This window comes from Petaurus breviceps, unplaced genomic scaffold, assembly GCF_028583685.1.
Source record: "Petaurus breviceps papuanus isolate PSGF00001 unplaced genomic scaffold, PetGlider_PUasm1.0 126, whole genome shotgun sequence".
Taxonomy (NCBI): domain Eukaryota; kingdom Metazoa; phylum Chordata; class Mammalia; order Diprotodontia; family Petauridae; genus Petaurus; species Petaurus breviceps.
In genome coordinates, this window is record NW_027185655.1 from 8,231,158 (window position 1) to 8,247,895 (window position 16,738).

A 16,738-nucleotide genomic window follows, 5' to 3' on the forward strand; every position below is an offset into this window, starting at 1 on the left:
CTTCTAGATATAAGAAGTTAATGGATATGGTTCCTGTGGTTTTCTGGTATTTAAAAAAACCAAACCTGTGATTTCACTGCTTCCAGTGAATCATTTCCTCTGCTGACATAGATCTTTATTATCTCTGCACTTAGAAACTTTCCTAGGCACTGAGAAGTCAAGTGATTTGTCCAGACTCAGACAGGCAATATATATCAGAGACTGGATTTGAACTCAGGCCTTCCTGACTGAGTTTATTTTTCTATATATTACATCATGTTGTCTCTCTTATATTGGTGGCACTTTACTTTCTATATGCCCATAATGAGTTGGTAGTATTTTTATTTGGTCTCATTGGGCACAGACTGTACATTTCTTAGTGATATCTGCTGCCACCTTACTCTACTAAGAATTGTTTCTTATTTGCTTGACCTAAATGTCCCAAACCATCATGTAATGCCTTTATGGCCATAGGGCTATATGTCTTGAGTAGTAACACTTTTTATATAATAGTACCATGTACGTTCAGAATAAGAATCTATTGCACAGCTCCAGATGTTGACATCATCTCAATAGTAAGATGCCTTCCAGTCAATGGAATATGAGTCCCTTTGGGTCACTTCCTTGCTTCTTGGCTTATGTTGCTTCTTAAAGTCTTTCATCAGCCATTTAATATCATTGCCAGTCATCCAAGGACAATTGAATCAACGAAAATTGACTCAATGAAACAAGATTTACATATGCTGATGACCCAAGGTCTGGCAGAGGTTCGAAACTCACAGCTGCCCTTTTGTTTGATCATGGATGCCGATCTCTGAGTCTGGAAGTTGGGAGAGTGAGCCCAGAGTGGCCATTCCTTGTTATAGTATTTTCCTATGCATGCTCTACATAGGAACTGTACCATTTTGTTTTGATACTGAAGTAAACTATTACTTTAATGGAGTAGAACTATTAAGAGATTCTCCAAATTCTTTAGATTGAAACAGCAATTTTAGAATGTTTCTGGTTTAACAAAGAGAACTCCTGAAAAAATGTTGTTATTTCAAATAAAACAGACCCTAAACATAGAAACTCTATAATTTCACCTAGGACTAAGGAGAACTCCAACTCAGAGAAGGCAGTGTGTAGGAAGGGAGAGGGCTTAACTCTGAGGCAGATCTTTCTTGCCTGGAATCTCCAGCTATAGGGCTAACCTAGAATTACCCAGGATAAAAATACAAACCATAGAGTGCAGAAATATTGGTGGTGAGGCTAAAACATCAAATAATGCTAGGTATAGATGTAGAAATATCAGTAGCTATTAGATAAATGATCCCTGCAAAAGGTTAAATTTTCATGTTGATGTATTATAAAAGTGCTGCTATGAATTTTGATTTGTATGTGATGGGGGAGGGGGAAGGGAACATGCATTTATTAGGCACCTACTTTGTGCAAGGCACTGTGCTAAGTACTTTATAAATATTATGTCATTTTATCCTTCATCCAAGTTGGAGTGATGATGAGGTGTCTAGGCCCTGCTGGGTCTGGAGTTAGAAAAATATGAGTTTAAATCCAGCCTCAGAAACTAACTAGCTGTGTGACCCTGGCAAGTTACTTCATCCCTGTCTGTCTCAGTATCCTCATCTGTAAAATTGTGATAATAATGGCAATGACCTCCCAGGGTAGTTGTGAGAATCAAATGAGATCATAATTATAAAACACTAAAGGCAGTGCCTGGCACATAATAAGGGCTATATCAATGTTTTTTGCTATGGTGATGATAAAGAACATGGTCATGAGTCCAGGACAAGGCTGAGTGATGCCCCCTCCCCATGTAGGCTACAGGTAAGTGTGAGTGAGACCCAAACTTGGCTACCCACATAGGCTTTGTTGTATTTTTTTTTAAGTCATTTGTTTTAATCATCCATGACCTGTCTTTCCACTCTCCCATCCCCAATCCCCCTCCTCCAATTGAGAACACAAGAAAAACAAAACCAATTATAAGCATGTGTAGTCAGTCAAAACAAATTTCCACATTGGCCACATCCAAAAAATTTTGTCTCATTCTGCATTCTGAACCCTTTGCTTCTCTATCAGCATGTTTCATCATTAGTCTTCTGCAATCCTGGTTGGTCGTTATATGTATAAGCACAATGTGTTCAACACAATAGTATTCCATCACATTTATATACCATAACTTGTTCATTCATTTTCTAATTTATGGTCACCCCTTGACATTCTTATTATTTGCCACTTCAAAAAGAGCTATAAATATTTTTGTTAATACTTAGAATTTGTTTTGCTTAAGACTTATCCCTCCCTTAATCTGCCCTTCCTCTAATTCCTCCTCTTTCCTTCTCCCCTTTCCATATTATTTCCCTCTTGAGTAAAATGCATTTATGTACCCAACTGTGTGCATATGTGTGTGTATTTATTTTTGTATCTTCTGACCAGTTTATATGAGAGTGAGATTTAAATGTCAACTGTTTTCACCCACTCCTTCCTCCTTGTTTGTATAGATATCTCCTTGGACACCATGATTATGTGAGAGAATTTTCCCTAAATTTCCTTTCCTTTCCTTCCACCCTACCAACTATATTTTTCTCCCCCTGTCTTTCAATTCTTTTCTTAAGATCATCGAGACATTACAAATCACTGAACTTATAATGAAACCTGATCATGATAGGATTCAGATGGGACATATGTATCATTTCCACATATTCTAATGTTTAAAGTTTATCCTTGTTTAGTCCTTTACCATTGTCCATTTATGTGAATGTTTTTGTGTTTTTCTTTACAACTATCTTTTAACTTTAAAGTTTCTCTAAACTCTGGTCTTTCATCAGGAATACTTGGAAGTCCTCTATATTATTAAGAGTTCCATTTTCCCCCTGTAGCATTATACTCAGTTTTGTTGGGTAAATTATTTTTGGTTGTAAGCTCATATCCTTTGCCTTCTGGAACATCATATTCCAAGCTCATCACTCCTTAATAGTTGTTGTTTAATGTTTTCAGTCATGTCTAATGTTTTATGACCCCATTTGAGGTTTTTTAGGCAAATATACTGGAGTGGCTTATCATTTCCTTCTCCAGCTCATTTTACAGATGAAAAGCGGAGGCAGAGTTAAATGACTTGTCCAGGATCATATAGCTAGTGTCTGAGGCCAGATCTGCTCAGGAAGATTGGTATTTCTGACTTCATGCCTATTTACTCTATCCACTACCCTACTTAAACCATCCTTAATGGTGGTGGTTGCTAATTGTGTGTGATCCTTTCCATGGATCCTTTGTACTTGAATTCTTTCTTTCCAGTTGCTTTCAGCAATTTTTCTTTGACCTGGAAGCTCTGTATCTTGGCTATGATGCTCCTGGGAATTTTTGTCTTGAGTTTTCTTTTAGTAGGTGACTGCTGGATTCTTTCTATTTCTGCTGTGTCCTCTGGGTCTAAGAGATCTAGGCAGTTCCAGTTGTTTTTGCTGTGAGATATCTTGCATTTCCTTCCTTTTCTGAGCCTTTTGACTTTGTTTTAGTATTTCTTATTGCCTCATGAAGTCTTTGGCTTCTATTTGTTTTATTCTACTTTTCAGGGAGTTTGCTGCTTGAGCGAGGTTTATGTCAAGCTGTTAATTCCCTTTCCAATTCTTTCTTCTGTAGCTCTCATTTCTTTTCCTTAAGCATTTTCATTCTGTTTATAAAAAAAAATTTAAAACTCTTCTTTAAACTCTTGTTTCATTTCTTCCAATAATTGTAGTTAAATTCCTGCCCAAGTTGTGTTTTTCTCTGATGATTTGCTTGTAGATATTTTAGTCATTCTCTCCTTCTGTGCTTGCATCTTGAGCATTCCTGCCACCATAATAATTCATTATGTGCACACCAGTTATATATGTAAGAGACAAGAACTGAACACATATTTTCCTGACTCCAAGGATAGCCATCTATTTATTCCATCATGGTGCCTTTCATAGGGAGGATTGGGTAAGGTTCATAAGAATATTACCCACACTGTGTATTTTGTACCATGCAATTTTAGGTGTTTAATTATTATTGTGTCTATAATTCTCTGAAGCAGTAACTCTGGAATTTATGGGAGTGGTTACTAGACCATCAAATAACAAGACAAGAAGAGTCTCTGAACAAAGTTGGGATGAATTCAACATTTAGGTACTCATTTGATCCGGGTTTCATGAGAAACTATTTTATATAATATTTTCTGGCTTTTAAAACATGCTGCCACTTTTTTATTGGGAGGGGTGGGCCATTATACAAATTGCATCCAGCTGCTTTTGTGGAAGCTAAGAAGAGGAGATTAACTTAATAGATGCAATACCTGTTTAAAAAGCCTCTCCTACAGATGCTATAATTACTGTTACTCTGCTTTCAGAGCTAAATGTAACATTTAGGACTTGGCAGTTGGTGGAAGTTTTTGAGAAACTGAAAAGAGATTTGATGGTCGTACTTTTAGAAAAAACTTAAAAGGTTGTTTTTAGACAAAATAAAGAGGCTGCAGAGAAGCTTGAAAAGACAGAGAGAAAGGAGAAGTCTTGATGGAACAGTTTAGCTTTCATCTTGTGAACAGAGGAAGGGAAGGCTTCACCCCTGATGGGGGACATGCCCTCATGGACATTTCTCTACCTTCCCCAGTCCCGGGGATCTTGTCTTTCCTTCATCATTTGCAGAGATCAAGAGATTATTGTTGCCCTTTTAAATATGACTTTATTTAAGCCTTGCAGATAAATACTTAACTACACCACTCTACTGAAATGTGTTACCTGTTCGAATTCCAGGTAATGCACAGTAATTTAATATAATGAAACATGTTTTTACTGTTTTCTTAATGTAAATTATTTTTAGATTATTTTCTAAATTTAATTCCAGGTTTAGGAGAGTCTATATTTAGAATTTTAAATTCTAAATTAAATTTAAATTATTTCCAGACAGTTTCCTAATATGTTTTAGGAACTGTTTACCAAATAGATAAATAAAAATTAACATAAGCATGTTCATTCCTTATTAAAGGTATTTTGACTATGATGTCCAATTTAAATTAGTTCAACAAACATTTATCAAAGGCCAATTATGTGCAAAACTCTATGCTAGATGCTGGGATTACAGAGGTAAGTTTTGATATAAACCCTATTCCTAAAGAAGTGATAATGAAACTTGGAGTAGGCAGACACATGCAAATGCATGTGATTCGAGGGGCATGTGGTAAGTAGAAAAGAGTATTTACCATCAACAACTTGAGGAGGGAGAGATCACTTTCAACTAGGAAGAATGTCAGTGATGGCATTGGGAGAGACATATAACTTGACTTGGACTTTGGGAGAAATGAAAGACTTCAACATGTGGCAATTAGAAAGAGGGAAGAGTTCATTCCAGGCATGGGAGGCATGTTGAGCAAAGACATGAAGAAGAAGACATAGAATATGGGGAGGGGCAAAGAAATGTCCAGATTGATTGTAACATAGTATGCATACGATGAGGATGCAAAGATGGGTTGGAACAAAATTATGGAGGGTCTTGAATACCAGGATTAGTATTTTATACTTTATTCAATAGGTCATGGGGTTTTTAAGAGGAAAGGGGCAGCTAGGTAGTGCAGTGGATAGAGCACTGGGCTTGAAGTGAGGAAGATATGAATTTGAATCCCCTAGCCTGTGTGTCCTTTGTCAAGTCATATAACCTGTCTGCCCTAATTTCCTCATCTGTAAAATGGGGATAATAATAGCACCTAATTCCCAGAGGTGCTGTGAGAATGATATGAAGTAACATTTGTAAAGTTCTTTTCAAACCTAAAAATGCTATATAAATTCACATTATTGTTAGGATCAAATTGTAACTGAGAACCACTCAGAAATAGCTAAAAACCAACTTCACAAAGACATCTGAGATACACACACATATGTATGTATATATATTTCATATATGTATACACAGACACATACACACACATATATACACTAGGGTAAAGACTGATTAACAATAATAAAAGCTATAATAAGTACTTCTATATTTGAAGAGGGCTTTAGATATGTTATCTCATTTGATTCTCACAACATCCCTGGGAGATAGGTGCAATTATTTTAAAAAATATTTTACAGATGAGGAAACTGAGGCGGATTGAGGTTTTGGTTTTTTTTAAGTGCCTTCCCGTGGTCACACAGCTAATAAGTATCTGAGGCTAAATTTAAATGTAGGTCTTCTAGGCTTCAGCTTTCTATACATTAGTTCATTACAAAGAACTCCCTCCCCCCTTTTTATACGTATAAATATAGAATTAAGTTTAGAAATAATCTAAAAATAATACACATTAAGAAAACAGGAAAAAGAAAACCCTTTAATTATATTAAATTACTCTCCAATGGGGCGGCCAGGTAGCACAGCGAGTAAGAGCACCGGCTCCAGTGTCGGAATGACCTGGGGATCAAATCTCGGCTCAGATACTCAGCACCACACCCAGAAATAACTGGCCGTGTAACCTTGAGCAAGTTACTTAACCCTGATTGCTTTAAAAAAAATTACTCTCCATTGCTTGAGAGCCAAACAGGTAAATGAATGAATGAACGAACGAACGAACAAATAAATATAAACATAAACAAACAAATAAGCAGTTAAATAAATGAATGAATGAATAAATGAATGAATAAATAAATGAGTGAATGAATAAATGAATGAGTGAATGAATGAATGAATGAGTGAATGAATAAATAAATAAATTGATAGAGGAAGTTGGGAACATTAAAGGGAGTGAGATGGGAAATAATTTTCCATTGTTTAGTTGTTTTATTATGTTGTTCTGCAAACTAATTCTATTTTGAACATCATTTCTGTCTAAAAATGTGCAGACAGTACAGTATCATCAGCTGCCTGATGCTCCCAATTTATGAGGGAGTGTGAGATGGGAAAAGGATAATTAATCAGACTTGGGGAAAATGAGAAACTGCTTCCCATATAAGAGTGGAGCTAATTTTTAATATGAGTACTTCTGTCTCTTTTGAAAATCAGACTGATGTGAACATTCATCAGCCCTGTGCATAATAGCTGCTGTAGCCAACCATGCAATCCTTTCTTTCAAAGCATAAATAATCTGCTCGTGGGTAAATTATGCTACATGACCCCTCACATTTGGTTATATGCTTCTTTTTCAATTGACTCACAGGCAAGGGTTCACCTTCACTGCAACCTCTTAGAAAGGACACAAGATTGAGGGTGGGCCAGTAGGTATTACAAAACCTGCTTGTACAATATCAGAAAGAGTCTCAACCTACTTACTCTGGTCACACATAAAAACTTAAGGAAAAGACTAAATATCTCTTTTTTGTGTTTAGTGATAGGCTTTGTTTTTATGTTACCTTGAATTGCCATTATATTCCTATTTACTAAGGAAGCCATGCCTAATTTTGAAAAAAGAAAAAGAAAGAGGGGAAAAAGCATTTCAGGAAAATTTGGTCAGGTATTTCCTGTTCCACACTCATGGGCCTGAACCTCTGTGAGGAAGGCAGGAAGGTTAGACCAGACAATTTTTTAAATTTTATGTTTATTTTAGTTTACATCATTCATTTTTCACAAGGTTTTGGGTTACAAATTTTCTCCCCATTGGACCAGACAATTTTTAATTCCCCAGAATGGTATCCTTACTCATAGAGTCACTCAAAGACAAGGGTTCTGAGTTACTTTTGTGTGGTGGAATCCTTTTGAAGCCTGGCGAACCCCAGGGACCCCTTCTCAAAATCAGACTTTTAAACACACAAAATGGAATATATATGGTTACAAAGGAAACCAATTATATTGAAATATAGTCATCAAAATATGTATGTATGTGCGTATATTATATACGCATACTCATATATAATATGCATGTATGTATGTATTTAAAAGTCCACAGTCTCTAAGTTAGGAACTCCTGCTCTGAAAAGAAAAGAATCACACATTTTCTATCACATAGTAAATGGATGGGTGTTTTTATTAATAGTGTAGCTCCTCTCACATACTTCAGTGGACCAATGGGGTAGCTTCTTGGGGTTTGAGTCCAAAGGCTATGTGATCTCATGGTAGTACCAAGTTGGGGGCACTGGAAGAGTAGAAAATGAGCATGGCCAGGAAGAAGGTTGGCTACAGAGACAAGAATGCAGGTCAGAGACTCTTTAATGGAGCAGAAAACAAGCAAGGTCCCTGTGGGACAAGCAGCAGTATTGTGCACAGCAGACAGACAGGAGTGCAGGGGTTTGATTGGAGGAAGGGTCTAAGCAATAGTGGATTAATCACCCCTCAACAGCCTTCAGAGCACTGTGGTGAGGAGTGTTTTTTCTCTTTTCTCCATTTGGTTAGGCAACACCAAAAAACATCTCTATCCAGTTGGGTTTATGTGTGTGAATGATTAAGCCAAACTCTTTTGAGTGATCTCACCTGGGAGTCTCCGAAACGTTCTGAGCCTCGATGTAAGCAGTAGAATGCTACCCACAAACAGGAACATTTAGAAGACCTCAGGATTGACAGGGAATTCCTCCTCAGCTATTATCCAATTGGGAAATCACTCTGGTGTTACACATTTCTTTCAATTTCCAGATCATTTTGGGTAGCTGACTCTTAGAGATAATTTGTACAAATGTTTTCTCCACTTTTATTTTTGAAATTTTTGTTTATTAAATTCATTCTTGAAATAGTTGCTTATTTTTATATTTGTTGTTGTTATTGAGTTATTTTAGTCATGTCTAACTTTTCATTACCCCATTTGGTGTTTTCTTGGTAAAGATACTAGAGTGGTTTGCCATTTACACTCCAGCTCATTTTAACAAATGAGGAACTGATGCAAATAGGGTTAAGTGACTTGCTCAGGGTCACATAGCTAGTAAGATTATGGGGCTGGATTTGAACTCAGGAAGAGGCATCTTCCAGAGTCTAGGCCTGGCACTCTATCCACTGTGCTACCTAGCTGCCCATTTATTTTATATAATCAAATAATATTTTTATCTTTTCTGATCTTCTTAACCTCTTGGTCAGCTAGAGTCTCACTCTTAGCCATAGCTATGAATGCTACCTCTTCTTTTTCTATTTTTTAAAAAAAATGTGATGTGAAAAGAAGCAAGAGAAAGCCATTACAATAGAGGGGAAGAGCAGGAAGGTGAAAGGGATTGAGTCAACCTTACTCTCCTTGGATTTGGATTAAGGAGGGAATAACATACATTCTCAATTGGGTATCATCCTAAAGGAAAATAGGAGGGAAGGGGATGGGGGGGGAATGATGGAAAGGCACATTGGGGGAGGGGGTAGTCAGAAGCAAATGCTTTTGAAAAGGCACAGGTCAGAGGAGAAAATGGAAGATATGGGGGGGCAGGATAGGATGGAGGGAAATATAGTTAGTCTTTCACAATATGACTACCATGGAAATATTTTGCATAACTAGTCATGTATAGCCTATATTGAATTGTTTGTCTTCTCAATGGGGGTGGGTGAGGAGGGAAGAAGGGAGAGAATCTGGAATTCAAAGTTTTAAAAACAAATGTTAAAAAACTGTTTTTACATGTAACTGGGGAATAAGATACGGAGGCAATGGGGTATAGAAATCCATCTTGCCCTACAAGATATAAGGGGGAAAGGGGTAAGGAGGGCGTAGGGGTGATGTAAGAGAGGGAAGACTGAGAGAAGGGGTAATCAGTACACTTGCCATCTTGGAGTGTGGGGTAGGGGAGAGATGGGGAAAAATTTGGAACTCAAAATCTTGTGGACATGAATGTTGAAAACTAAAAATAAATTTTGGAAAAAAATATCATGCTTTCTATTTATATTGCTTATCCATTTTTGACTTATTGTGGCATGTGGTATAAGATACTGCTCTAAACCTAATTTCTACTAAATAGCTTTCTAACTTTGTCAGCAGCTATTGAGTCTTTCCTCCAATAATTTATATTCTTGGATTTTTGTTTTCTATTTTTCTTCTGTTTCTTGTTAATCTAATCTGTTAAACCTATAAGGAACAGCCCCTTCCTCATGTGGACAATTTGGTTGCTTAAATGGGCAGAAAAAAATACTTTTTATATAAAAAAGAGAGAGACAATTCACTGATGAAAAAACAGAAAATTGGTGAAGTTGGCACACATTGTTAGGAGGGCTAGGTAGAGAATTGCACCTCAGATGAATGGACTAAGATCTCTTTGAGGGCATAGAGATGACTCAAGTATGTCCCTCAGATCAATTGCATGACTATTTTTGGAGCTTGAAAAGGTATAAATAACAAAATTGTAAATTAAATAACTGCTTGGAGACTCAGAAGATGAATTAGATAAGGACTGAGAGAAAAATGGATTTCTTGAGATTTACTTCCCAAGGGAAAGATGAATTCATTGATTGTGATTTGGGGCACAGGGAGTAGTGAAGGGACTATAGAAAGAAGGGAATAAGGGTCAGCCAATAGGAAAATTCATCAGTTCAAGAGCAGAAAAGGATCAGATTTGTATAACAGGAGCCTGATGAGGACCAGAAGGGGAACAGCTAGCAAAGAAGCAGCTTCACATTGTCCAGATTGAAGCTAAAGGAATCAAGGAAATTAAAACATGGAGTCCAAAGTTCTGAGTTGTTCTGGGAACATGGATTTCCCTACTCAAGTGTCTCTGTGCAATTCTTTCTCACATCTGGGAATTGGTGGGAAACTGACTCATACTTATGGATAGACTGCTGTATTGATTATTCATCCATTTGCTTCCTCTTGAATAACTAATGTTATGATTATTTTAGCATTTACCCGATTGTTAAATAATTATGTTTGAGTAAATGGAATTATAGTGACTGATTTTGTGCAAATGGGAAGCACATTGATTAGGACTCAGAAGCCACAGTGGTGAATAGCAGGACTGTATTTCCCACCCCACTGCATACCTAACACTCCTAGCACCCTTAGAGAGTTTGAGTTACAGCCAAAGGGTGTGGTTTTCTCTGGGAAAAACCCAGACTCACTAGTGTGAGGGCAGGAGAAGTGAGCAAGTCAGTAGGAGGGTTAGTGTTGAGGTTGTACCACACATAGGTCCTAGACACTGAACTATATTGTTTTTGTTTTTAAAAACAAAAACAAGTAACAAATAGTTTTTGTTAAGTCCTGCTTTATAATACAGTTTTAATGAAATAATATAATTTAATTTATAATGTAGTTTTAAGTTTTCTATGCTATGCCTCAATCATTCATTCATATTTTCTCATTACTTTCCTTGAGAGTCTAGAGCTTTTATTCTCCCAAATATGTTTTGTTATTCTTTCTGTTTCTAAAAAGTATAGCACTAAATCCATAATATAAATCTAAGACATATTATGATATTGATTCAATTCAGTCATGAGTAGTATCTCTCCAATTATTCAACTTCATAGGAATACTAATCATCTTTGTCACCACCCGTGGTCTACAGGTGTTATTACATGACTACAACTTATGGAATATTGCAATCCTTGAAGAATAAAAACTAATAGCACTCAAAGATCCATGGAGAGGTACAGGATGACTGTGAACAGGCTTATACATAATAAATAAAGAACTAAGAAAATGATAGAGAATAAAGGATATCATCAGATAGAAGTATTACAGATGGACTGGTCACAAAATAAGAGTGAAAGAAATTGTTGTATAGTCAATGTATTCTATTGGTACCCTCATTATATCCAACATATTTGAAGAAAGCCCCTAGCACACTGGATGGCCCCCAGATGGTGAACTTATGGGTGGAACTATATAAGACTGGTAGCCATGGGGAATTTCATTCATTCAACACACATACATATTTATATACACACATATTTTCATTCAGCCATTTCATTTGTGTCTGATTCTCCATGACTCCATTTTGGGGTTTTCTTGCCAAAGATACTGGAGTGGTTTGCCATTTCCTTCTCCAACTCATTTTACAGATGAGGAAACTGAGGCAAAGGGTTCAGTGACTTGCCCAGGGTCACACAGCTACACATCTATTTTTCATTTTTATTGTGATTTTTTTAAATGTCACCTCCATTTCTACATCTCTCTCTCTCCTTCCTCTACTATACATGTCATTCCATGTAATAAGAAAATAAAAAAGAAAGTTAATGGGGGGCAAAAAGCAGTTCTGCAAAACTAATCCATTCATTAACCAAGGCTGATGGCATATATAATATTTTACAACCACAGTGCCCCATCTCTGCAAAGAGGGAGGGAAGTGCATTTTATATCATCCTCTTTGGGAAAAAAAAACTCAATAATTTTAGTGACCCAGCATTGTTTTGCTCTGCTTTTTCTCTTAATCTACATTCAGTATCTCCTTGTTGAATTCTTCCTTATGTGAAAGGCACTACTGTATGGGGCCCTGTAAACAAGTTCTGAAAAAATAGTAGAGATTCCCTGATATTATCTGCAGTCTGTCCTGCTAAGTCCAAAAAATATCTGAATTGGTTTCATAGAAACTCTCAGAATTATTTAAACCAAGAATTGTTGTTGCTTAATTAAAAAAAAAAACATTATCACCACTTCCTTTTCCTTCTTAAGGTGACCTTGGAGAAAAAGAGATCAAATCTCAGTGGACATCTCTATTAAGAAAATACAATTAGAATGGAAGAGATGTACAAAAGCAGGATTTGACAGTAAATTCTGCTTGAATTGGGGGGGGGGTGTCAAGATGGCTATTGAAAGGTAAAGGTGAGGGGCGGCCAGGTAGCACAGAGAGTAAGAGCACTGGCTCCAGTGTTGAGAAGACCTGGAGATCGAATCCCGGACTCAGACACTTAGCACGCACCCAGAAACACCTGGCCGTGTAACCTTGAGCAAGTTACTTAACCCCAATTGCTTAGGGGCGGCCAGGTGGCTCTGCGAGTAAGAGCACCGGTTCCAGTGTTGGGATTACCTGGATCAAATCCGGGCTCAAAATTTCAGGACCACACCCAGAGAAAACTGGCCGTTGAACCTTGGGCAAGTTACTTAACCCCGATTGCTTTAAAAAAAAAAAAAGAAAGGTAAAGGTGAGATCATGGGGGAAAAAAAACATTTTTCAGGACAAATGAGTCTCATTTTATTTTGGACATCTCCATGGTAGGTGATTTTTCTTTGATTTCACTAAAAAATAAAAACCAAGAAGATTTCCACCCTTCATGGAACTGGCAGCAGTATCCTCATTCATTGGTGCCTGCAGTGTTCAAAGCTGTTCTACAAACTAGAATAAAATGATTGGGACTTTCCTCTGGAAGTCTCCACTTTAAGGAAGGGCCAGCCATGGTCACACCTTCATTGCTTTCTATACCCCACTCTTGATTCTCTTGATTCTTTTCCTCATCATGCACCCGTGCTGAGTACCATCCACCCTTTGTTTTTTCAGTTTTCTTTTCTGCACTGCCTTCCCTCATTAGATCCTAAACTCCTCAAGGCAGAGACTCTTTCTTTTTGCTAGTATTTGCATCTTTAACACAGCACAGTGGTTGGCTAAGGCATGCATATTTCTTGACTTGACTTGAAATGCATTGCTTTCCAATATGGTTCTTTAAACCTTGGTTATGAGCACATAGTATTGGGTATTGAAATGTATTTTAAAAATCTATTGGAATATATGTGTATATATATATATATATATATATATATATATATATATTCACACACAAAAAAAATCTATAGCTAGGCCTTATTAGTGCAAATAATAAATCCCCTTCCCCCAAAAGGTCACATTATCACACTACATATTTTCAAAAGATTGGAAACAATTACTGTTATATACAGTTATAACTTCAAATAGTGCAAATTCCAATACAATTCCTTCAGGAGATTCATTATTTGTGCTAATCAGAACTCCTAGCTGTTTTCCAAGCCAGGTTAGGGCATAAGACATTCTCTAGGGTAGAGATTCCTTGTATATTACTTCACTGTGCCTAGCAGAGTGCCTGGATCCATTGAGAGTACTCAGTTACTGATGGACTAAGTATAGGTTTCACTTCTTTCTTGTGTTAGGATCTTTTATTAGATACTATTTTATTTTTCCCCCAATTGCATAAAAGAAATTTTAAATAGCTATTTAAAAAAAATTGAGTTCCAAATTTTCTCCTTTCCTCCCTTACCTTCCCCTACCCTGAGATGGTAAGCAATTTGATATAGGTTATACATGTTCAATCATATAAAATATAAAATCATATTAGTCATGTTGTGAAAGAAGACACAGACCAAAAGGAAAATACCATAAAATAAAGAAAATGAAAAGTGGTATGCTTCAAATTGCATTCAGACTCCACCAGTTCTTTTTCTGGGTGTGTATGGCATTTTTCATCATGTGTCCTTTGGAATTTTCTTGGATCATTGTACTGTTGACAATAGCTAAGTCATTCATAGTTGATAATTATATAATATTGCTTTTACTTCATACAATGTTCTCCTGGTTCTGCTCACTTCACTTTATATCAGTTCATGTAAGTCTTTCCAAGTTTTTCTGAAATCTTCTTGTTCATTCTTTCTTCTATCTTGTGCTAGGATCTTTAGATAAATGGTGGGTTCATAGAAGTGAGAGCTGAAAGAGACCTTAGAGGTCATGTAGTCTAGTTTTCTTATTTTATAGATTAAGTAACTGACACCCAGAATGTCCAAAGGACTTACTCAAAGTCACTCAGGTCATAAACAGCAGGGCCAGGTTATTTAAACTGAAGTTGTGATTCCAATTCCAGGGTTTTCACCCTGCCTTCCCATCATGTACCCTACTTACATTCAATTTGCCAATCATTTTGTTGGGCACTTACAATGTGTGAGACATAGACAGAGAACTGGAATCAAACATATAAACAGCCATACAAATCCACACAAATCTTATATCACCTTCTAGGCATAACTCTCAGGGCAACAAAAGCTTTGCTGGTTTGCCAAATTATTCTCAGACACATTCCTGGCTTTGCCTGCAAAGCCCTAAGTCAGTCAAGGTGTTGGAGGTAGGTTGGAGACAAAGACTGGGAGCAGAGGGGGAGGAAGCCCCATGTTGAGTCTGCTCAGAAATTCACTGACAGAATAGGCCTCCCAACATATGAGGATGTTGACAGGTCCTCAGAGTAAATATCCCTGTGTAAAAGCTAATTGATGTTAATTGGTTAGGTGGAATTGTGATACCAATCACTAGTAGTTAGCAGGGGTGGGGGACAACCACATTTTGAGAACCACTGCAATATAGACTGCATGTGTCCAGGTGATATCCTTGAATTAATTATCATCAAGAGGATGATGATGATCATTCCTTGGGAATGATCAATCAACATTCAGCCAATGGACATTTACACATGTGTGGTGTGTCCTGGCCCTGAATAGCTGTCATTGAAACATGCAAATCAAGAGAGAAGTATTAGTAGCTGGGGAGATCAGGAAAGGTATAATTAAATGGGATTTAAGGGAAGCCATGAGGGAAACCAGGCAGCTAGGTGGCGCTGTAGTGGACAGAGTGCTAGACTTGGAGTCAGGAAGATTCATCTTCCTGAGTTCAAATCCACCTCAGACACTCACTAACTGTGTGACCCTGGGCAAGTCACTTAACCCTGTCTGCCTTGGTTTCCTCATCTGTAAAATGAGCTAGAGAAGCAATGACTCCAGCATCTCTGCCAAGAAAACTCCAAATGGGGTCATGAAGAGTCAGATATAGCCGAAATGACTGAACAACAACAATGAGGAAAACTATGAGGGCTTCAAAGAAATGAAAGTGACTCATGAGAGCATTGCAGGCATGCGGGGGGTACCATCCATCAAAGGAACAGTGGTGGGAGATGGAATGTTGTATGTGTGGAACAGCAAGAAGTCCAAGTTGGCTGGATTGCAATGGGTGTGATAGAGAGTAACATACATTAAGCTTAGCAGGGATCAGACCCAGGTTCTAAAGGGCTCTAAAGGTCAAACAGTTTGTAAGTATTTAATGATTTAGTGCCTGTTCAAAAGAATGAAGGCAAGCAAGTCATTCTCTTTGGGAGAGATGAATGTCTCTAAGTGATAAAATACTGGGCCAGTGGACCTATAGATGGAAAGCTTTAGTCAAACCTGGCTTTTGTTTCTTTTTGGTTGTAGAAACATCAGTAAGTTGGTTACTTATTTGTTGGAAGGTATCTCAAGCTCCCCAGTATTTTATGAGGAAATATTGTCTACTCTCCTACAATCTTCAGATGAAAAGAGGTATTTAAATGAGTAGCATTGAAATCCAAAACATTATTATTAGCTGACATAAGCTTTCTTCAAGAAACATGGAGCTATTTAAATTTGGTTTAGCTCTGTATACAACAGATCATGTTCCTGGAGACTTTGGGAGTCATCAATCCCAAGAGCTGAATTTGCTCAAGGCTTTGGAATGTAGTATGGAATGATGACTGGGACCATGGAGGAGGGAGCCCATGGGGCAATCAGTCAATCAGCATGGAAGGAACTCTTACCACTCCCTGTCAGTAAACTCAGAAATTAGTTAGCAGCCCTAGAAACCCAAAGGAGTAGAACGAGTAAAATCATGAGTGTGTGTGCATGCCAGTGAATGAATGAGTGTGTGGAGGGGGGAAGGAGAGGCCAAAAGGGGGTGCTTATGTAAGTGGAACTCTAAGAGGTTAAGTAACTTGCCCATGATCACACCACCACAATGTCCAAGGCAGGTCTTGAACCTGCCTTTTGACTCTGAGGTTAGCTTTTAAACTCCTATTCCACATCTGCCAGTATTTCTTTACAATTTCTAGAAAGAGATAAACTAGGATTCAACTAAAATCAATATAGAGCACTATGTAATACCATTTTTTTGAAGTTGAATTTTTGTGTGTGTGTGTGTGTGGGTAACTTCTCAGGCAT